The 24945-nt window shown below is 44.1% G+C and overlaps 1 pseudogene; it reads right to left on the reverse strand.

Moving 5' to 3' along the window:
- Positions 1–11069: 11069 nt before the first annotated feature.
- On the reverse strand, positions 11070–13080 carry LOC102425827 (annotated as a pseudogene).
- Between the last annotated feature and the right edge of the window lie 11865 nt (positions 13081–24945).

Genomic DNA, 24945 nt, shown 5'->3' on the forward strand with positions numbered 1-24945 from the left:
AGGTTCTGATTAGTGATCTATATCAGAGATTGGCAAACCACGGCCCACGGGCCAAATCCAGCCCCCCAGATTGTTTTGGATGTTCACCAGAGAAGAATGGCTTTTACATTTTTAATGGATGGAGAATAAGAATTAAAAGAGGAATAATATTTCATGACATATGGAAATTATATATCTGAGTTTCCGTATCCATAAGTAAGGTTTGATTGGAACACAGACACACTCATCATTTACAGAGTATCTAAGGCTGCTTTCCTGCTACAGTAACAGAGTGGAATAGTTTCAAAAGAGACCACATTGCCTGCAAAGCCTAAAATATTTACGAAATAGTACTACCTGGCCCTTTTCAGAAGTTTGCTGAACTCTAGTATACATGGTCCGACAAGATTAGCTCGGGCCCATTACGATGAGGTTAAGGCAACACAGTACACAATACAAGACACGAAGCTGGCAGTGGGAAGAGGGCTTGGAAGGCCCCTGACCCAACCCCCACTCCACAGAGTGTGCTGCAGGAGCCATCGGGAACCAAGGACGCACAGTATCGAAGCCCAGCCCACTGCGGAACACCACAACTCTACCGATCGTGTTTCTGAGGTTGATCTAACACAATCCCACTCCCACCCCAGTATAGGCTATCTTATCTATATACTTTTTCTACATGAAGAGGGCGATAGCCACAGGCCTTCTTGATCAAAGGGTGGACTCTTTCCATCTTCCATAGGTTAGCACAGTGGTTCTCAACCTTCTGGTCCTTTAAATACAGTTCCTCATGTTGTGACCCAACCATAAAATTATTTTCGTTGCTACTTCATAACTGTAATGTTGCTACTGTCATGAATCGTAATGTAAATATCTGATATGCAGGATGATCTTAGGTGACCCCTGTGAAAGGGTCGTTCGACTGCCAAAGGGGTCGCGACCCACAGGTTGAGAACCGCTGTGCTAACCGTTAGCACATAGGCCATCCCATTTGGCCTTCACAACCTCTTCAACAGGTTGAAGACTCTATGGTAGCAGGAAGCATACGGTGTTCAAGCAAATGAGAGAAGGACACTGTGGCTGCATCAGAAAGAGGTAGCATGTACCATGAGGTGAGGCTGAGGAGGCAAGCACTGGCCAGACTTCTTATGGCCTTGTCAACCATTTTAAGTGACTGTGTCTTTAAGAGAATTAGGAAGCATGAAAGCGCTTTCAACGTGAGAATGGCTTTTTAAGTTTCCTAATTAGAAAGGATTACTCTGGCTGCCGTGTGGAAAACAGGTTGGGGAAAGTCAAGGGCACCACAGGAAGGCTAGCTAGACAAAATGGGAGACCCTTGCCACTTGGTTTCGCAGAGGCTGCTGTGGAGGTGTAGAGAAGGAAATAGTTATAAGAGCTATTTGTAAGGTGAACTCATCAGGATGTGTGACTGATGTGGTATGGGGCTGAGAGGAAGATACCACATATGACTTTGGGATCCCTGCCCATTTAGTAGGATGAGGAGATGAGCATGACCTTGTGCAAGAGGATGTCGATGCCCTTCAACCTGAGACCACTGGCCACACGCCCGCAATGGAACAGAGCTGGTGTAATGACCTGCTGCAATAGGGAGAACACACACGCTAGAGGGGCGTGTTCTAGAATTTGGGCTTCTCTCGGGTAATAAGTAATTTTGACAGAAAATACAAGTTTATAATTAAAAATTGTAAATTTTTTTATTGATTCATAAAGAATACAGTATCTTCATAATTCTTCCCTAGAAGCCCATAGGGATGGAGTGAGGCTACAGCTGCAACCAGGAAAGACAAATCAATTGTCTCGTGTCATCCGGGATGGGTGGTGTTTGGTCATTTTTGTGGTAGGGACAACATTTATGTTTTTATCTGTGTCCAGACACGACTGCGGAATGATCTTCTTTGTGCCTTGTCTGAGTGGCCTTGCCTGATGTTGGTGTTCTTTGAAATTATTTATATTCAACAGAGGAACAGCACAGCCTAGTTCTAAATGACCGGAAGCACCTAGCAATGCCCCAGCCCAATGGTCAGGGCCAGGTGAGATCTGGTTTCAGGGACGCTTTCCTCTTTCTCAGTCCCCCCTTTTGGCCAAGGACAGATGGAGTTGGGCTGTGGGACATTCCTCTAGGACACTCAGATTGTCACCATTGCTGAGCTTTTGCTGCTTACGAGGTTGAACAGACTAGAGATGTGGCGGGGGAGGGAGGAAAGACCAGGGTTTGTTGCTGCTGTTTCCCTTGTTGCAGGGCAAGTTGCTTACATCTGACAAGACAATGGCTGCATAGTAGCATTTATAACCCTGGACAGGACCCCTCAGTCAAGAGCAGCACAGGTAGTTACCGAAACAAACACAAAAACGGTCACTCGCTCTTGTAATAGACCCTGAAGACAGGGAGCCACATTACAAAAACTGGCACCGAAAACATGTCCCAAATTCCACCGGTGTCTGCTTTTTCTCTGTTTCTCTTTTTAGCCTAATTATAGACTTACGCTTAGGTGCAACAACAAGTGTTTGCTATAGCATACGTTTCCAGTTGGCAAGCTAAGGAGAAATTAAGGACTATGTGATTGTCCTGGCAGGACTTTAGCCAATGAATTTAAATTTAAACTGGCATGTTGTGTTTCCAGAACAGAAATTGGATCATTTTTAACATCTGATGGGGTCAGAGATAAGAGATAAGAAGTTCCACACCATCTTTCCCACGTGTATTACCCTGACTCTGGAAATTACGGCTTGCAGAGCAATGCAAGAAGAGGGAGCCAGTTCCCCCAGGTAGCCTGACCTTGCCTCCTTCAGGACATTTCTGGGTATTCTTTTCAGGAAACCTCGTCAATCCATGGCCTGGCCCCTCATTTCCTCTGGTGGGAAGGAAGGCGGGGTGAGTGCAGGGAGGGAGTTTGCCAGGGATACGGGGCAGGCAGTGACCCTCTTATGGGAAAAGGGCTGGCTGACGCTGTTACAGTTCAGGGTGAATTTTGCTGAAATTATCCCCTTTGAAATTATATATTCGAGTTTAATGTTTCAAACCCCTGATTGATTGCTCAAGTAAAAGCTGTGATAACAGTGGTTGGTGTTGTTCAAGAGGCTGAAAATGCCAGCTCTTAGGAAAATGACAGTTCTTTGAGAAATAATCAGGTTCAGTGCACATCTCTCTTCACTACGAAGATTATCACTGAGTTCACAAAATTACCTATGATGGCCGTTTCCCCCAGCACCGGAGGCCCTTCACACTGACTAGAGATCCTGTGAAAAGGGCGGAAGCGTTTCATTCTAACCTTCTGTTGTTCTCCATTATCCTGTCACCAGCCCTTTCATCACAAAGCATACTTTTCTTGAAAATAAATCCCTTCTGTATTGTTTGAACTTTTCCTTTCTGGCAAGTAGAGGTTTGGATTAGATGACCTCCTAGTGTCCCTTCATATCCTTGGAATTCTATGATTTTAGAATTCCTGATCTGGAAAGAGTTAAAAAATGTATAGTATGAGGTTCTTTCTGCCACACATGAAATGGAACAGTGCTGATGGCAATAACCGTGAAGCAGAAAGGTGATGGTGCTAATGGAGCTGCTGCTGCTGCTAATAGTGAGAGTGGAGAATTGTACTTTGGTTAGGGGGAATATAGGGTATAAGAATCATTTAAATTCAGTTTCCAAAGAACTTGATGAACTTTGGTTCCCCTTACTGGATGTTGAAAATGAAAAATCACAAATTCACAAAGAGAACATAGACGCTTATGTTTTAATAGTCATAAAATAGGAGTTATATGCAGGACCTAAGATAATGTATTTGAAATCAATTGAAGGACCAATGTTTTTTATTATCACCCTCCCCTCCCCCCCCCCCCCGCAAAAGCCTTATCTTATTCTCACCAACATAGAATGTCATAAGCCTAAAAATCTCAGAAACTTACCATTTTCTTTAGGATAAGGTGAGCATTCACTTTCTCCAAATGAGGCTACATTTGGAGGCTACATGCATGTAACTAAGCTGACACTTATACATGGGACCATATGGGTGTATTGATAATTGGTATAATGAACAGCTCCTTGTTACAGATATTGAAGAACAAGATTATTTCACCACACGATGAGCAAGTACAAGGACAGACCTATCTAGCAAATGATGGAAATGAATTTAATAATAAAAACCCACTGCTCATCTGAATTTCAAGGAAACTCTTCCTGCCATCTGTTGTTGTTGCATTTTTATCACCATATTTGCCTGCTTTCTTCCCGAGCCCAGCACTGCTAAGCTCTTCATACAGAATAAGCTAGAGAACAAAGAGATTGGAGGTAGGGGAGTGAATGCAAAGGCACTTCACCATCTGCAGACCCAGTGTGCCATCTTTACCAGCAGGGTAGACACCAACAGTACACGACGCAATGCTGGACTTCTCCAAGGATGCTTTCATTATGGGACGAAGGACAAAAAAGTTCCGGGGGGGGGGGGCAGTGACCTGGGTGGGCTCAGAGATCACAAGGGCCATCAGGTAGAGCTGGTTGGCCATGCCAGTAACCCACTGCCCCCTATTCACCCCTCAACACTATGCAATTGAAACCCAGAGGTAATCATGTCTAAAGACTGGGACTGAATGGATCTGCCCAGAGGAAAAACACATGCATAAAGGCATCATCAACAAATACCAGTGAGCCATTTATAGATGTCCAAAGCCTGGGACAGTATTAAAGGCCATTGGAGGAGAAACAGGATGCTCATAAGTGGAGAGTCAGGCATTGGTGGTGGTGGTGGTGGTAGTGGTGGGGTTGGTGGTGGTGGTAAGGGGTTATTTTGGTATTTATCAATAGAAGAGCATTGAAGACAAGATACATAAATGATTATGGGTCCAGGTGGGCCCCACCCCACAAACTTAGAGAAAGTTAGGTTAAAGGGACTGTGAATACAGGCAGCAAGCAAGCTCTCCACCATCCTCCAGGAAGCTGATGTGTTTGGACTGAGTTCCTGGCAAGGAGAAAGGGAAATCTTCCTTTGGGTTAAGCTCAGTGCCCAAGGGTGTTGCAGTGTGGCTTTCCCAGAGAAAGAATAACCAGGCCAATGGGGCTCAGACCTCCACCAGGATAGACAGATAATCTGGACCCCTGTAGAGATATTCCATGAGCTCCCTATGAAAACCAGAACTCCTATCAGTAGGCCTTGACAGACAACTTTCAACTCAGAGAAGACCTAAAGGACCATCATCTTTGGGCACCTGGCAGGACCCACACAGGACCTACAGCAGGGTTTCCCCAATCCCTGTGCTCGGCAGGGATGTAAACCAATTGGAAAACACTTAAAGATAGGCCAGATAAGCCACACCTGGCTGCTCCTGTTCAAGGCATGCGGCCATGGGAGTGAGATCAGTCCCTGAGAAGATAGGCTAGTTGTTGACACAGCCCTGTCTGGTTGGTTACTGGAGAAAGACAGCTCCTCAGAGCTGGAGCGGAAAATGGCCTGGGGCATGGAGATACAGTTCTTGAGAATTACCTGGTGCAATTCCTTAGGACATGCTGGAAGTGCAGGTTCCTGAGCCCCTCCTTGGAATTAGAGAATCAGGATCATTCAGGCTGGGGTCCTGAAATTCGCATTTTTATTAAGCACTCAGGTCCTATTTATCATTATAGAGCCTAAGAACCCCCTGAGAGTTGAGAATGGCTATAAAAAAAGGTCTTGGGAGTATAACCAAAACCCAAGACTAATACAAAAGGTATCAGATACCGATCACTAGATTGGGCTGCCAATTGATTAAGGAACCAAGAGGGTAGGTGGAGCTCAAAACTGACCCACTGACTGTGAGGAGGGAAGGTCCACAGACTGATCTGAACCAGCATTTGTCCAGTACCTTGGCATGTGGTTTATACCATTTAATTTCTCTCAATTGTTCTCATATTAAAGATGAATAAATTAAAGGGCTCAGGTGGGGGTAGAGGATTGAGGAAAAAAAGAGAAAAATTCATGGACATGAACACCATTACAGTGATTACTAGAGGGAAAATGGTTTGGGGGAGGTAGAGGAGGGTATAGGAGGATAAATGGTGAAGGACAGAGACTTAACTTGGGCAGTGAACACACAATACAGTGTACAGATGATGTGTTGTAGAACTGTGCACCGGAAACCTATATAATTTTGTTAACCAGTGTCACCCAATAAATTCAATAAGAAGGAAAAAAATAAAAGTTTATTTTTCACCAAAAAAATAAAAGATGAAGAAATTAAGATTCGGAGAGTTTAGAGAGCTTGCGTAGGGTCATAGACAAAATAAAGAGAGAATTCGGGCCTTAAATGCAGTCAACCTGACTCAACACTGCATTTTTTTTTTTCAATTACACCACAGTCTGCCCTTTATATGCCAAACAGGAATTACACACGAGAAATAAATTCACCCGTAATGTATTTTAAAATACTGAGCATATATTAACTTTCATGATCTGGCAATACACTTCAAAACTGAAAAAGATTTATTCGTATGTAGAGAGAAATACAAAATGTGATATAAATCAATGGACGACGTGCGAAGTTTGAGGCATGTGCGATGGGCACCCAGGCAGGAGCCCCGCCAGACAATCAGAGTCACTGAAGAGGCTTCCTGAGGATACGCTGCTCTGAATGAGCTCTGAAGAGTCAGTAGAATTCTGAATAAGTTCAGCCTCACATTGAGCCTCGGTTTAAATAGACTAGACTCTTCCAGAAATCCATCTCAAATATTACTCTTCATAAACAAGAATAGTTATCGAAGGAAGAGAGAGGAATTCCTGAACAAAGAAAAGTTTCTCTGTTTACAATGACCAATTCCTTGATAGCCCTCAAAGAATAAAGAGGGCTTTGTTAAGCGGTTGCTGTGTGCAGAACATGATATGAACTCATAAAACATTTCAGGTTAGGCATTATTACTATCCTCAGTTTTAAAAGGACATAAACATGGCCAAGATGTAAGGACTTAGGCCCTGACATTCTGATGACAACGTGCGCTGTCTAACCACGGGCTGTGCTGATGAGATGGCGTGGTTGGAGATTTGGGGGTCCTGGCGTGGTCCCCCTCACTAAAAGAGAAATGTTATGAAGATCCTTCGTGACAAAGGACCTGGTATTCCTGGGGGCATAAATATTATGTTTTGAAAGTTAAGGGCATCAAGCTATCAGTTTTTTAGTAAATCATGTGAACAGATGATCGAGGAGATACCTGTTTATCTGTCTCTTTCCATCTGGTGAAACCCCCGAGGAGTTTCCCGCACTGGAAAACGTGTTTATTTCACCTCTGAGCAGTGTTTTGTTCCCTTGGTCTAGGAGCCGTGGTCGGCAAGCTGTGGCTCGCGAGCCACATGCGGCTCTTTGGCTCCTTCAGTGTGGCTCTCCCACAAAATACCACGTGCGGGCGCGCACGTACAGAGCGATTGAAACTTTCGTGGCCCATGGGCAGAAGTCGGTATTTTGTGGAAGAGCCACACTGAAGGGGCCAAAGAGCCATATGTGGCTCGCGAGCCGCGGTTTGCCGAGCCGCAGTTTGCCGACCAGTGGCTAGCAGGGGTGGGCAAACTTTTTGACTCGAGGGCCACAATGGGTTCTTAAACTGGACCGGAGGGCCGGAACAAAAGCATGGATGGAGTGTTTGTGTGAACTAATATAAATTCAAAGTAAACATCACTACATAAAAGGGTACGGTCTTTTTTTTTTTTTAGTTTTATTCATTTCAAACGGGCCAGATCTGGCCCGCGGGCCGTAGTTTGCCCATGGCTGGCTAGGGAATAGTCCTGAAGGGCACTGATCTTGTTTTAAGAGCTTCTTCTTGTGACTTTCCCTGACTTTAATCCCATGGGTTAGCCTTCAAGGCCCCATATTTAAAAAGCTGGATTGACTGAGTGCCTGTCACTGACAACCTGTCTTAGAGAAGAGTGCACACCCCCAGTTCCCTAGGAGGGCTGGGGGCACTTGAATAGGCCACTCAGATGAGGGCTCCAATGATTCAACGAGAGGCAACCCAAAATCAATGGTAAAAGTTCCACTGTCCCTATAATCTGATCTCTTCTGGCATCAGGACTCTGAAACCATTCCCCCCTGAAGTTTTCATGTGTTTCCCCATGGAATGACTTTCCAACCTTAGCCTTCTTGGCAATGTTTTTCAGCGACTTCCTCTTGTGCGTTTCTGTAGCCTTGTTCATCTCCACAACCTTCCCACTTTTGTTTCAGCTAGCCTGGGTTATATGTGGATGCTGGTGCTTCTGGCATTCTCTGCTCTGTGTTTATACAATGCCATCTTCAGCATTAGAATAAGAAGAGCGAACATTTATTACATGCTGATTATATGCCAGGCAATATTCTAAACAATTACATAAACTTACTCATTAAATCTCTGTAACAACCCCATGAAATAGGGCTGCTTTCCAGATAAAGAAATGGGAACACAGAATGCTCCAGCCACTTGCCCACGCTCACAGACTAATCTGTGGCACAGCAGGACTCTGAGTCAGACCGCTGAGCTTCAGAAGCTGTGTGCTCAGCCAGTACGCCCTTTACCATCAGAGTGTCTGCACTTCCCCCCTAATGTTACCCATTGTAGCATTAACTTAGTCACGCAAGACTACCAACTCACATGTATGACACATATGCTGGAGTAACAGTTTCCCAAAAGATCAAAAACATTATTCAGGAAGTAACAATAATGGCTACCCTTTATTGAGCTAATGGCATTTTGCATGCTTCATTATTTTAAAAGCATCCCTGCAAAGTTGTTTAACTGACCCCATTTTTAGCCCTCGGAGGGCCATGTAGATTGTTCAAGATCATCAAAGGGTCCGTAGAGATTTGAACCCTTATCTGCCAAATTCAGAGCCCCCTCACCCCCTTGCAGTCTTCTTACTAACCGTTAGGCACAACCAGCCTAGGATAGTCAAAGAAACACTCTGATAAAGCAGCCATCATCACTGTAGAACTTAGTTACAGCCAATGAAAAAGAAAGCATTGACTATAATTAGACATAAATTCTAGACTTTGGGAACAAGGTGGTTTCTAAAAGTTCAGAGAAAAAGTAGGTATGACTCCTTGGCAACACTATGACCTTAAAAGTGGCTAAAAGAGGAAAGAAGGTTCACAGAAAAGAATTCTACCAGTGACACATGTCTTAGTCCGTTTGGCTACTATAACAAAGCCCCATAGCCTGGGTGGCTTCTAAAGAACAGAAATATACTTCTCACAGTTCTGGAGGCTGGAAGTTAGACATCGGGGTACCAGCAAGGACCCTCTGCCAATTTGCAGACTGGCGCCTTCACATCGTACCCTCACATGCCAGAAAGAGAGAGCTAGCTCTCTGGCCTCTTCTTATAAAGGCACTAATCCCATTCATGAGGACTCCTAATCACCTCTCAGAGGCCCCATCTCCAAATGCCAGCACATGGGGGACTAGATTTCAGCACATAAATTCTAGGGGGACACAAACATTTAGTTCATAACCACAAAAGACATTGATCAAGAAGAAAAAAGGACAGTGTCTTAAAAGCAAACAAATAGGAAAGCTATGCAGAGAGCTCTCTGATCTCAGATTTTAAAAGCAATGTCTGAAATATGAAAGGAAGCCCATGTAACCAAGGACTACAGCCCCGTCATGATGACACCAGGAGAAACAGATTCCAGGTTGCACAGAGGCTTAGAAAGACAGTCGAAGGGCACTGAGAGGGGGCTTTGAATGGGGTTCAGGGCAGGAATGAAAGTGAGGAATGGAAAAGCCCATGGTTGGGCAAGTGGTGTCATGTCGAAAGCTAACAGAAGGACAAGGCAATTCAATATTTCTTTTTCTACCGAAGAAAGTGATCTTCAAATTGGGAACTTTACAACAAATATGGCTGGTAGAACATTGAACCCTAAGATAAGCAAGGAAATGATAAGAAAATACCCAGTCACTCAAATGAGTTCAAGTCCACAGGCCAAGGTGAACAACATCCTACTACGCAGAGGAAGGTGAGGGCAAGGAGTGCTGGAGGATTTGGGGGGTTGGGGAGGAAGGAGGTTGTGGTTAGAGAACAGAAATATACTCCATTTTTTAAAAAATAGGGAATGGGTGCATTAGGAAAAGGTGAAAATCATCAAGACCTGGCAATAATTTTTTATAAATATGTAGACTTTTATTAGGGCCAGCATTTTCATAATAATAAAGATCTCTCTAAAACAAATAGATATCCCAAAAATCTTTGTTAATTAGTGATTGAAAATGAAGTAAAAATTAGTAAATTAACTATAAATGAACACATTTCAACATATAAACCAAGCCTTTGAAAGTTAGTTACTAGTGATTAACATGAAAACCATAATTAATACAGTTGATACTGTACTTTCCCAAAGTAAAGAAATATACTTAATACTTTTATGAACCACTTTTGATATTACAAAATAAATTTTACTGAGCAAAAAATGTGTTTAAAAAATTTCAGAAAAGCCCAGCTGGCATGGCTCAGTGGTTGAGTGTCAACCTATGAACCTTGAGGTCACGGTTTGATTCCAGGTCAGGGCACATGCCCAGGTTGTGGGCTCAATACCCAGTGTGGGGCCTGCAGAAGGCAGCCAATCAATGATTCACTCTCATCATTGATGTTTCTATCTCTCCCTCTCCCTTCCTCTCTGAAATCAATAAATACATATATATTTTAAATCTCTGAAAAAAACAGACATTAAAGAGAAGATATAGAGATAGAGATAGAGATAGAGATAGAGATAGAGATAGAGATATAGAACTAGTGTTAAAATATTGTCATAGGTGTGGAAATGTAACATCATCATTTGAATATAATAAAATGTTAAAAAAGAAAAGGATTGTCAAAATACAGAAGAAGTTATTCTGAAACAAAATTTAAAAATCAAGATCATGTAGTAGTGGCAACTATTTCTAACGTGTTCTAGATACTGAAATACTGTGGGGGGAATGAACAGAGATATCTCCTGAAGTGGTGGTGACAAAGGACAGAGATGGCTTTCAAAAATGCAAGGGACACAGCTAATTAATGTACCACCTCCTTCACATAAAATGAGAATCTCTTGGGAGGATCGAAGCCCCTTTGCAGACGTATCTTAGAGCTGTTAACAAAATGCTTCACATATCAGTAGAAAACTACATCAACGCTGAAAATGATGGGAATCAGAAGCATATTCAACTGTGACACGGGGTAGTTGACATTTTCCCAAATAGCCACCGTGAGTCTGAGATCCTCAAGACACTGATGTCTCCCAGGTGCATGACTGTCTGAACTCTCATTTCACCAATGAGCGTGAACTCTGCTGGGTGCTCCAGATTCTGGGTGGAGAATGCCAATTAGTTTTTCGCAGCCTAATTTGACATGGGCATCAAGTGCCCTTTTAAATGCGTCACCCCACAGAGCTGGCCCACCTGGTTTAATTTGGGAAAAGAATCAATTTATAGACTCTTTTTGGAGAGTTTTCTCTCATGCACCACAGTCCTGCATAAGTAACCTCAGAACTCTTGTCTATCCGCGAGAGCCAAATTTAGAATGAGAAATTGTTCTTGGCATTCCTTATATTTATCCAAGCCTTTCTAAACTTCAGTTCATTGAGCAAAGCTTGTAAACATGAAACACCTTATTCATTCTGCCTTCAAATTCTGTACTCCAGAATTCAACCAATTCAGAGCGAGCTGTCCGAAGATAAATGTTTTTCTTAATGTTTTCCAGAAACTCATTTATCTTTGATGGTTTATGGCAAAAAATATGAAATTCATAAACTGTTTCATCATATTTTCCAAGGGCCTCCAGAGCAAAAGATAACTACATCAGAGGGGCATGTGGCTGCATGGTTGGACCCCTTAGAGGATGAGCGTGGTGTGGTTTCAGGTGCCCAGAAGGGCAGCCAGTAGGTGGTCTTTCTGGGACTTCCCCTTTTTAAAAAAAATAGTTTTTATTGATTTCAGAGAAGGAGGAGAGAGAGAGAAAAACATCAACGATGAGAGAGAATCATTGATCAGCTGCTACCTGCATGGCCCCCACTGGGGACTGAGCCTGCGACCTGGGCATGTGCCCTTGACTGAAATCAAACCTGGGACCCTTCAGTCCACAGGCAATGCTCTATCCACTGAGCCAAACCAGCCAGGACTAGGATTCCTCTTTTTATAGCCTCCCTACTTCAAACCAAGACCTGGCCAATTTTTAAAAGATAATGATTATCAAGGTAAGTATTAAACATAAATATTTGTGCCAACATGATTCTTATGAAACAAGTGTTCCCAAACTAATCTTGTTTCCATGTTGAGAAGTTATCAGGGGAAGGCAATGTTTTCCTTGGTCCAGATTCCAAGAAGACATTGTCAAACTATCTCTATGGATAACATGGGTAAACATGGACTGGTTGACAGTGAAGTAAAGTTTTCTTAACTAGTTGAATGGCTGGATAAATATGCAGCTGATAAACTTGATTCTGTCCCCTGGAAAGTAGTGTGGTGAGGGGGGTGTTCTTCTTGCAAAAACCATATATTTGGCACATTTTTAATGAGTCATATGGGTACAAAGAAATCAGATACGTGATTTGTTGTTGTTGTTAATCCTCATCCAAGGATATTTTCCCATTTACTTTTAGAGAGAGTGGAAGGGAAGGGGAGAGAGAGAGAGAAGCATCAATATGAGAGAGATACATCCACTTGTTACCTTCTGCTCGCACCCCAACCAAGGCTAGGAATTGAGCCTGCAACCGTGGTACATGCCCTTGACTAGAATTGAACCTGGGACCCTTCAGTCCTTGGGCCAATACTTTATCCACTGCGTCAAACCAGCTAGGGCTGATATGTGATATTTTGATGTAATTGCTTTGAAGATATTTTGACAGCCCTGTAAAATGATCTAATTTGAAGAAATTTTTCTAAAGTGCCGATTAACATAATTATGTATATGCTCACTTCCTGATCAACCCATTTCTGAGTGAATTTTAGAGGTGCAGGAAGGTCAAATCCAGTGATAGGCTGAAGCCTTGAGTTGTTCTCTGTTGACCTTGTTAGGAAATAAAAAAAGGTTTTTAGAATTTGATGCACCCATTTCAATATGAACAAATCAAAACAGTCACAGCAAAATTCTTTTCCAGACCTGGTTTTCATACATTCACCTGCATCACAGGTTTTGGAACTCAGCAATAAGGATAGGTCTCTTCAGCACACCATGGGAAGATGACTTTCTAAGCTGGTACTAATTCATTGTGCTTCTAATATTTTTGAGGACAAAGAGACGGAGGGATAGCTGTGTGCTGGCTTTAGAGTCAATATTTGATTGATCTCAACCAAGCAAGACAGTGCCTTCTTGCCTACAAGTCAGGACTGCATATCATCCCAGGTTATTTGGTTGTAAGCAATAGAAATAGACCCTGGTTAACCGAAGTAAGAAAGGGTTTTATAGAAAGGTTATTGGATAGTGTTTGCAATAGCAGAAAAGACATCCACTTCTTAGGAAGACCCAGAATCAGAGCAGCTGCAGGGATGTCAGTAGATGAAGCCAAATACTATTTCTGTAGAGAGGTGCCATCGACAGCCCCAGTTAAACCAGCCATCTGCCCAAGTTCCCTCAGCATCTCTGCCTAAGTTTCAAGGCTTGTCTCATGTGCCCTCCCCTGTGATCAGGGATGCTGGGGTCATGTGACAGACAACCCAGCCACAAGGATGGAAGAGGGCAACTTCTCCAAGGGAAGAAGAAGGGACCATTACCAAAAGAAAGGGACAATATGCTAGGAAAGCAAGAAAAAAGTAGATCCACTAGAGACCTGAACTTTAGTCAAACACTCATTTTTTAAAATACTTCACCTGTTTCCTGTAAATAAGGAGTTTAGTTGACTACAAGCTCAACAGGAATGTCTACAGAGCCTGGGTGGTCCCAGCCTCAGTAAGACTGTCATACTACCTGTACCTTCAACCTGGTCCCCGTTCTGCCCCTGAGTGGCCCTCCCTCTCAACCTTCTCCAGCTCTAGGAGTGGTAGCTGCTTCTTGCAGTTACTAATGATGTACTATCTCACATCTGCCTTTTTGTTCCTTCTCTCCTTCTACAACAATATAAGAAGCTCCTGTATTCATTTCCCTCCACTGGGTCGATTGAGAGTGTTTTCCTTTCTGGGTCCTGACTGATGCAAATGCTAAAAACCCAGGTGACATCTACAGCAGGTGGTGAGGGAGTTTGACACTGTGTCATACTCGGAATGTGTGTCTTGTATGAAGGAAGATGTAGGGACTGTTATAATGTAGGGAAAGATGAAGAGCTTTCACCTGAAAAAGGCATTATACTTATCCTGTGTTGTTCCAGAGGGTAGAACTATGATTAGCGAGAGAAGTTTCAAGGAAGCAGATTTTAGCTCACAATAAGGAATGGTCCTCTCACCACCTGAACTGCCCACAGTGAAATGCCCTGGGCAACTTTTGTTGGGAGTTAGTCAGAGGATTGGTTTCCATCCATCAGAGACCCTGGAGAGGTGCCCACCACAGTGACATGCTGGGCCTCTTGAGGCCACCAAATCCCCCTGAAGAATCTATAAGCTTTAAAGATCTGATCATTTTCTATTGGACCTCAAGGATAAATCGGGGATGCTTAGGGACCTGCAGTAAACAGTAACAACTATTCTCCAGGATTTATCTTGGTCTCCAGAGTAATTTTAAAATAATGACCCTTCCTCTAAGACGGACGAAATCCAACTTCCCACCATTCTACACCCCGCTGAAAGCTGACACCCATTAGGAGAATGATTCTCTTCCTTTGCTTCCCCCTCTCCCTCCACTGGGTCCACTCTGTGCCCAGAGGACATTCGAAGGAGCCAAAGATGACCATGAATGGAATTAAAGGATTCTAGTGTTCTGAAGAGAGTTGCTCAACCTTGTGACTCTTGTCTGATGGATCCAAACCTCTGAATCCTTGTATGGCAGGCTGAGGCTTCCCACATCATCCCTGGATTCACAAGGGATGGGCCTACAGTTACATGGGAACCAGACAAGACATCAATGGCTTAATGAGATTATCTTCCTGTCACTTTGAAAATCCCACCACCCTTTTAATTCCTGCTACAGCTGTCAACAACTGGTGCACATCTGTACAGCACACCCTTCTGATGTTTGGGGCACACATGATCAGCCTCAAAACATCTGTTCTCCATCTACCAGTTTTCCTTTCCTAGAACAAAACTGCCTTTGATCGATCACATTGTGGCAGTTTGGGGTTAGGCGGGGAGAAAGCCATTTCCTCTTGAGCCCTGTTAAGCCAAATATAGTGACATGAAATTCTAACCTCTAATATGCTCAGGAAAGGGTAACTTCTGGCACACTGAAAGAAGCATTCTCTGACATTTTCCAATGGGAACATGGGGGACAGAGGAAACAGAATGATTTACCCATGGTCGCAGGACCAGATATTAAACTGGAGTCCAGGGACCTAGTCCTAGTCTCACTCAACACAATCTTATTGCTCCCACTGATCCTCCATTACAAGAGAGAAAACCATGGAATTACTAGTAAGTGTCTCAGTGGCTCAGCCTAGCTTCTAAGTAAGTGAAGGCCAAAGCAGGGCATCAGTAACCTGGAGATTGCACCTTTTGCCAATACAACTGCTGTGAATGGTTTTACTTCCCATTCTGTTTCCCCTTAATTTGTCCCCTTATTCTTTCCATTTGTCTCATGTCATGGGGTGATTGCCCAGACACAGGGAAAAATACCCAAGAAGTAGTGGGCAGAGCCTGGCATGCATATCAGCAACCGCACAACCACCATGGCTGAGGGACACTAGGGTGCAAAACACCTTAAAACACATACATGCTTGCATGTCCAAAAGTCCAACAAGGGCAAAGAATAATTTTGATTGGAACACCATCCTCTTCCTCAAGCCTCTGGGTTATCCTCCTCCTTCTGCCCCCACTTCAAGGCCTCTATGGCCATGTTCTCCCAATGAAAAAACTGTTGGTTAGTCCCTGGACTGAAGAAGCAAGGCTGGGTGGAAGGTGACGCTAAAAGTGAAGCAAAGGGCAGGAACATAGAGTATCACGGTGTGGTGGGAGGTGAGAGGTGGGGAGTGGGGGGACAGGGCGTTCTCCCATGGATGGGCCCACCTATGGATCTACGCGGGTCTCCCAGCTCAGGTGATGCTCATGCAGCTCTGCTCTATGTTTCTTCTTCCTCTGACCCCTCTCTCACCACCCCTGCTATTGTTCCCCTCCTGGTCCCTTTATGTTCCTCAGCCCTCTCTCCGCCCATCCCCTCCAGTCTGAGGCAGCCACCTGGGGACCCTGCTGTCCCATAATTAGCCAGAGCAGCTGCTCAATCAAACAAGCTCCAGAGATCTGCAGCTGGGAGAGCTGAGTGCTGCCTGGAGGAGGGGGAAGCCAGGGAGGCCCACCGAGCCTTCTCAGGTGGCCAGATGACACTTAATTAGGCCCTCTGCTCTGGAGGCCTCACCAGATGGGCAAATGCCTGACGCCTTAGGAGCCAGCAAGACGCTGCGGGGACTCCCAGTGTGTGCTTTCCTTTCCAGCTGCCTCTGGGGCTGTGGGGGAGGGCAGTTAAAATAGTAATTGGCGCCTGCCTCCGGTCAAAGGGCCTCGCTTTTCCCTGCCAGGAGGGGTGATGCTCTGCTGTGCACCTCCCCCCCCCCACCCTCTCAGCAGCTGGGGTCTGCGGTGTTGATGCTGTTGATTGAAAATACTAGGTTTTGGATTCACACCAGAGATGTTGGCACTGGGGACATTTTCCTCCATCTAAACAACGCACACCATGAATACACAAAAGGCAGGATTCAACCAGAAGAGAGACATGGAGAAAATGCCCAGGTTCCCTTCCTTCTGTCTCCCCAGCCTGCAACACTGAGCTGGAAACAGGAGTGGCAGAGGAAGGGTGAAGCCGTTAACGATTTAATTTTGACAGATGGCTGGTTCTGGGCAAGAGAGAAGTCAGGAGTCAGCCAGCAGGGGAGGGGAGCGCTGCAGAAGGTGCAGGGTTGGTACTTCAGAGCGCGGCTGGTGATGCAAGAGAGAACTGCCCTGTGGGTTCTCCCAACCACCCCCTCCACATGCCCAGATCTGCAAGATGGAAGGCCATCAAAGGCCAGGCAGGGAAGCAGACCTTAAGGCTCCCTCCTCCCCTAAAGGGCTGGTCTCCCGCCACCCCACCGAGCATCATTGGAAATAATGATAATGCGGGCTACCAACATGGAAGGGGAAATGCAAGAAGCAGAGCTAAGAATGGGCCACATGACCTCTTCGCCCTTCCCTCGTCCTGACCTCCCCAACACTGTCCTTGCTGACAAAGAACACCTTTGCCTTTTGATGAAGAGGCTGGTATCTGCGGTATTCAAATCCTTATTATAGAAGCGTAAAGGTCGGAGGAACACAAGAAACCTCTCCTGCCTGCCACCACAGATTTGTGACACCCTAGAAGCGTCCATACGGACTCAGAGGAACGGCGTGTGTCTCATGGGTGGTTTCCTCTTTTACTGTTGGAAAGTGAACTCGCATCAGAATTGGTTTTGCCTTATCATCACCCGCTAGCCCAGTGGTAATTGTTTTGTAACTATTATATGCAGAGAAGCTTCCCGAATAAAATGTAATAAAGCTGAGGCAACAAGCACACAAATCATGTACTGTAATCTTCCTTATTTACCCTTGTTATTAATGTCCCTTGTTTGTGGGACCGATTTGTGCACGGGGCAGGCTGTGTATGATTACATTTTTGGCCAGCAGAGGACCAGGCTGGCGGCAGGGTGTCTTTGAGCAACCTCAGCTCTCTGTGGTTTCTGGAGTATAACATATTTTCTGCAGGTTTTGGCTGATACGGTGGACATTAATTGTTAATTCTCCTCCAAAAGCCATCTGCTAAAACGCAGACTGCCTGGAAACCTGGGGAAACAGCGCCATCTAGCAGCCCTTGCTCTAAGTGCTCCTACACTGGGCTTACTGTATTGTTGCCTGGGACTGGTGGTGGGAAAGGCCCACCGTTCTTTTGAGGTTGACCAAGTTGGAAACATGCTCTCCATAAATTCCCCTCAGCCATCAATGAGCACAGGCGCTTTGCAACAGCGTGGAGTCCATTTTTCTTCAGAAAGGTAGCTCAGCTTAATGTTCTGGATGAATAAATAAGGTTTCCTACAATAGCATTAGCATAGAGCACTTTATCCATAAGACGCTTTGTAGCTACACATTCAGAAGATGAGAAAGCAGAAGCCATGGAGGAAAAGTACCTATTCAAGGTCACACAGCTAGCTCGTGACTGAGTCAGGCTCAGAAACCAGGACCAATCCCACTGTTCACAGAATGGGAGCTACCCTTTTTCAAAGGCTAGGTGGAGAAGCAGGTAGAGACAAGACCAAGAAGTGAGAGCATCCTTCAGCAAGCAAAAGTCCGGGTTTCTTTCTGAATCGATAGAAGGATAACAGGCATATGGCAGGGTCTATATTAAAACACAAGGACAGATTCTGGCCTGTGTCTCAGACACAGACACATATGGTGGACAGATCTTTGAACAGCCCTGAAAAATATCATGGAAATGCCGAGAGCAAATATTTGGGCTCTTCTTCAACCCCCCCTCTCTGCAGGCTGGTCAGTCAAATTTCTTCCTTAAAGGAGAAATACTGCAGATTTTAATTTTAGAAGGAGTTTGGGGGGGGGGCGGGCGGGGGAGTGGTGGTTCTCCTCAAAGGCCCTTTGCAGCTTTGAATTCAAATGTGCCAGACTCTCTCTTTCTCTCAATGAGGACAATTGTGGAGACTGGGCCCGTCAGAGCTGGAGGGGTCTCAGCCATGATCTCATCCGGTGGGGCTCACCCTGATGCATGTTTGAGTCCCTGGGGACATGCTAAAGAGAGTAGAGTTAGATCCCCACCCCTGCCGAGCTAATCACAATCTCTAGTATGGCACCTGGACATCAGTACTCAAGTTCCCTGAGTGATTGCAATATGCAGCCAAAGTTGAGAATCACTGACTTCCAGCCCAACCTTTCCTCTTAAAGATGAGAAAACAGAGACTCAGAAAGGCAAAGTGACTTGCCCAGACACCCAGGGAGGTAGTGACAGAACTGGGACCAGTTTTCTCCTCCCTGCCCTTCCCTGCCTGCTACTGTCTGCTACATCAAGTTCTCTATGCAGCATGCCGGGCCTCACTAGCCACCAGCCAGGTAGCCAGAATGGTCACCCCCTGCAACACGACCTTCAGAGAGAGCTATCCCATGTGCATACACACACTCACACAAATGCATTTCCCCTTCCGGCCTTGGTGAATACAGTGCCCTCTAGGTGCCCTCTAGACCTTCTGGGGGGACACAGCTAGGAGGTGGGTGAGTCTTCTCACATGATAAATCTGCTCTAGCGTTTCCATCTCCCAAAGCCTTTGGATACCTTCTTCCGCCTCGCTGCAGACATACCCATCCCACTTGTCATACGCCTCTGGCCAAGGACCTTATTGTCTTCAGGACAAAGAACAATCCCCGTGATTTCAACATCAAAAGTTTACACTCAAACTACATCTCCCAGGCTATTTCTCAAATTTAAAACAACTCAAAAATCATGCCAGAATGCCACAGGTTTTATAGAAACCACTGACCATGAAATGAATAACTGCACCAAGACCAAAGTTGAGAAGCGAAGACTGATTCAGGCAATCATAGCATGCATTCTCTAGAATGCATCTGTTGTGACCAGGCATAGCTCCTCAGGGTATAAGCTTGAATATTCCATTTCCCAGGTCCACCCTCCTCCTGCAACCAGGGGCGCCAAAAGAAGGAGGGGTGGAGAACCTTGACCTGGAGCCACGCTGGCTCCAGGGCCCACACCCTTTGCCCCTGGATTGGCATTGCTGAGCAAAGCACAGAGGCTTTAGACAGCGATGGGTGTTAGCCACCTGTACAAGGGTTGGCATCGGTCTCCCCACTATACCCAGGACCTGCAAGCCCTCTTTTATTTTATTTTAATGTTTTGACCAAAATAACACAGGCTGTCAGCGAATTCAATTCAGGAATCCTTTTACACTGTGAGCATATCATGTGACTCCTCCGTAACACCCTGGATTGGCTTCATGTTTCACTCAAAACAGTGCACAAGGGTCCTTCCATAGGCACACGCCCTAAGTGACTGTCACCCCCTTTCCTGTCTGGCTCATCCCTACTGCTGCCCCTTGCTCACGGGGGTCCAGACACTTTGGTTTCCTGGCTCCTCTTCAGACATGCTAGAAATCTCTGCTCAGCCTGTCCCTGCACCGGCTGGGCCCCTGACCTCCTTTAATCTTTGCCCAAAAGTAACCTGGGAGCTACCCTGATGACCTCATTTTATATGGCATCCCCTTCCCCTTTCTCTGCCTTTTTCCATAGTACGTGTCACCTTGTAATATACTGTATGCTTCATTTATTTTGATAGTGTCTGTCTCCCCCACTAGAATGAAAGCACTATGAGGGCAAATATGTTGCTTTAGTTACTGCTGATTCCCCAACCCCTAGAAAAATGCTTGGCATGTGGCAGGTAATCAATAAATACTTTGTGAGCGAATGAATGAGACGGCGATGTGCTTGGCTCTGTGGTTGAGCCAATCACAGCTTAATAAGTGGGATCCATGAAAGACCTAGATGGGGCCAGTTTGCCTGCTTTTCTTCTCTATGAAGTGGGACGGTCTCACAGTGATCAATTCAATTAGTTAGAAATTGCCCGAGCCTGATCAGGCACACAGGCCCAGCAAGGATCATTTATTCTCTTTTTTCATTTCTTTTTGTATTGAATTTACTGGGATGACACTGGTTAACAAAATTATTCAGGTTTCAAATGAACTAACAAACAAAATAGGGCAATTAACATTTCTACAGCCTTTCTTTTAAAAATTCTTTAAAAATACACATGGATGGTTCAAGCACAATGTTTTCACGTTAAGTAAGCTGCCATATGTCTGTAGTTTAAAAAGTGAATCTTGTCTCACTGATAAGGGCTTTCATCATTTTGCTTGAAGAAAGCAGCAAGAGAAAAACAGTTAGTTACCTACAAGGGAGTACCCATATGATTGTCAGCTGATTTCTCAACAGAAACTATGCAGGCCAGAAGGGAATGGCAAGAAATATTCAAAGTGATGAATAGCAGAAACTACAACCAAGATTACTTTACCCAGCAAAGCTATCATTCAGAATTGAAGGTCAGATAAAGAGCTTCACAGATAAGAAAAAGCTAAAAGAGTTCATCACCACCAAACCAGTATTATATGAAATGCTGAAAGGTATTCTTTAAGAAGAGGAAGAAGAAGAAAAAGGTAAAGATAAAAATTATGAACAACAAATACATATCTATCAGCAAGTGAATAAAAAATCTGATGAACAGAGTAAACTGGTGAATATAATAGAATCAGGGGCATAGAAAGGGAGTGGACTGACAATTCTCAGGGGAAAGGGGAGTGGGGGGTGCGGGAAGAGACTGGACAAAAATCGTACACCTATGGATGAGGACAGTGGGAAGGGGGTAAGGGCAGAGGGTGGGGTGGGAACCGGGTGGAGGGGAGCTATGGGGGAAAAAAAGAGGTACAACTGTAATAATCTGAACAATAAAGATTAAAAGACAAAAAAAAAGAAACAGATTCCAAGTAAAAAGGAAATCATAGCGGCGACTCTTTTTACACCAGATTAATAATGACTTTACCAAAACCCCGTGTTTCCCTCCCCAGATGTGCCTTGCGGGGACTCTGGTGACACCTGAGGACAACCCAGCATCAGTTCATTGCAAGAGGAGGCCACACCTGTCAGCCCATCTGAGTATCATTCCTTTGGGTGGAATAAAAGTTTCAGCCAACGAACTGCTTTGTTATTACAGCTCTTTCTGAATCCAGACGGCTCTCTTACTATAGTCTGGAAACTGATTACCAAGTAGATACATTCGTCATTTGGGGAATTCCTGGTATAAAATTCATTCTTTTATTTGCTGAAGGTGGACCTGGAACCTCATAGGTATGTTAAGCATACCAGGTAAAACACTCAGAGACACTATAGAGGAGTGTGGGGGTAGATACTTAATCATTTGGAGGGAGGGGCTCCAGGAAAACCTCACAGATAATGTCCTTGGACAAGTGCTGGATGAAGTGTGGAGGGAGCAGGTGTTGGAGGGAGGGCGTACTCCAGGGAGAACTCATGCAAAGGCCCCGGGAGGAAATGAGCTGGACATGTCAGGACACAGAAGACTCCTCTGGCTCCTCTCCTGGCTCCTCTTGGCTAACACCCCAAGCCTCCTCCTGGCCCAGAAGCCAGCCTCCCCTTCCCTGGCAGACCCGTGGCCTTCCCAGCGCTCAGTATGAATTAGACATCTCAGCATAACCACGCCCCCAAACTTTTAGTGCCAGTGGCTGGAAGACTAGTTCTCTGGGGTAAACAAAACCCCTTTGTCCACCACAGACAGGAAGTTGCAGATTCCTGGCCTTACCACACAGCGTTTCCATTGCTGACAAACTCCACAATCAAGTAGAGGTGTTGGCAAGCCTCCGCTTGTCTGGGGCAGACCCCCTCCTCGCCCACCCCCACACGCCCACAAAGGAGCTCAGAGTGTGACAGGGGAGGAGGAGCTGGGCCACAGGACGGACATGCTGGTGGCGTGCTCATCCTCCCCTCTTTCTCACAGGCCTGACACACGTCACCATCAATGAGTGAGCAGGACTCCCCACCCCATACTCACCCTGCAGGGAGGAAGGGAGTCAGCAGCGAGAAGGCAGAGGGGGATCACCACACACACCCAGAGCCAGGCTGGGACTACAGATGAGGGACACACCGCCCAGGCCAGACCCTACTCCTGCAGGGTCACCCACCCTGGAGCAGGTCACCTCACCCTGCAGGGAAATCACAATTGCTGACAAAGGGAAATGGGACCATCTAGTTACTTTAAGGTCAACCTTTATTTGTAGCATAAAAAAATAATAAAAAATAATAAAAACCAAGAAAAAAGTGAAATATTACAAAATATTGAAGAAGTAAAGAAAGAAAGGGGGATATTTGGGGCAACAAGTGTAACAAAGGTGATATTGGGGATCAAAATATAAATAAAAGCATATTCATCCATTACTATATCCCCAAAGCCACTATTTAATATGGTCAGAGATACTACTCAGAACCACCTTCAGGGAAAGGGTGGACATGTCGAACAGAGTCATCAAGTAAACAGTAGTAAAAGTTTTATTAGGTAGTGTAGACACTTCTGTATTTTAAGGTGCATTACCTGAGAGCTTTCCGAAATCTGGGTGATAATTTCTCACTTAACATAAAATCAGCCTACCATCTAGGACAGTAGATGCAGCTTATCCCTATTGTACGGAGGTCCACAAACACATTAGTATCACCTAAAGATAAAAAGATCAATACTCACTACATGATTTTAATACTTACTCTATAACTAAAGTCAATAAGATAGTATGTTATTGGCATAAGAGTAAGAAGATCAATGGAAATGATTTGAAAATCCTGGTAGATCTATACATATAGGCTGGTTGATTTTCAATAGATGATGCAAAGTATTGAACAGAGGGGGGAAAGGATGTTGTTGTGGTGTGTGTGTGTGTGTATGTGTGTGTGTGTGTGTGTGTGTGTGTGTGTGTGTGTGTGTTTTCAACAAATGGGGCTGGAACCACAAGATAAAACAAGAAAAAAAGGAACTTTAATCCCTTCCTCACATTATATATAACTATTAATTTAGGCACAAACATGAAAGAAAAGACAATAAATTTATCAATAACTCCAAACTGGAAACAACCAAATGTTCAACAGAGAAATGAAAAAAATAAATTATGGCCTATTAATAAAATAAAAAATTAACTACTGGTACAGTCAATAATTTGCATGAATATAAAAAACATAATGCTAAGTGAAGAGTATATGCATTGCATTGATCTATTTTTGAGATGATCAAAGACAAGCACACCTAACCTGAGGTGATGTAATTAAGAATAGTTGGTTCCCTCTGGGAATGGGAAACAGGCTACTGACTAGGAAGAAGCACAAGGAAACTTCAAGAAGTGATGGAAATGTTCTATGTCTTCATTGTGGTTAAACTTACATGAAAGTGTTCAGGTATCAAAACTCATTGAATTGTACACTTGCTACCTGTGAGTTTTTACTTATAAATTATACCTCAATGAAAATAATATATAAATGATTGGATACATAAACTGTAGGTGCATTTTTCTTTTGTCTACATTTTAGGATTTTCAAAATGGCAATGTGTCTTTTAATTATGGGCTAAAGAAAATTTCCAGCCATCTGGCATTTGAATTTTAAAAAATAATAACAATACTTATTTATTTTATAACTATTTTATGATGTATAAAATATATGCAGAGATCTTAAGTCTATAGCTTGATAATTTGTTCTAAAAGAAATACCCCCATAAAACTACCTCTGAGACTAAGATATAAAACATCACCAGCACCATGGACGCTTCCCACTGCCCTCTCATTTCTATACAGTATTCCATTGTATGTATGAACATACCACAATTGATTGATTCTGTTATTAAAGGGGATTGGACTGCTACCAAGTTCCTAGTTATCATAAATAAAAGCTGCCAAGAACAACCTCAGACATTTTTCATGCACATTTACGTTTATTTATGGATCATAAGCTCAGCTTTCTTAGATACTGACACTTTCCCAAAATGGCTGTGCCACTTTGCATTCCCACCAGCTGATACAGGAATTTCCGTGGCTCTACAGCCTTGCCCAAACTTGGCATTGGCGTAGTTGTTCTTGTTTTTATTTGGTTGGTTGTTTTTTGGGTTTTTTTGTATGTGTAGGGGTGGGGGTGTTTTTTTATATTCTGTTGGTATCTCATTATGATTTTAACCTGAGGTTACATTTTAACTTAAATTTGGACCATTCATTATGGCTTTAAATGTCTTCAAAAAGATTCCATATGAAGTCATCTTTATGTCAGAGAGCAAAGAAACAGAGTAGCAGGAAATGTGATGTCATAATTCAATGTTTTCTTATAAAAGAACGACCCAATAACTATGTACTGTAAAT

The sequence above is a fragment of the Myotis lucifugus genome, unplaced genomic scaffold (assembly GCF_000147115.1).
Source record: "Myotis lucifugus unplaced genomic scaffold, Myoluc2.0 scaffold_16, whole genome shotgun sequence".
Taxonomy (NCBI): domain Eukaryota; kingdom Metazoa; phylum Chordata; class Mammalia; order Chiroptera; family Vespertilionidae; genus Myotis; species Myotis lucifugus.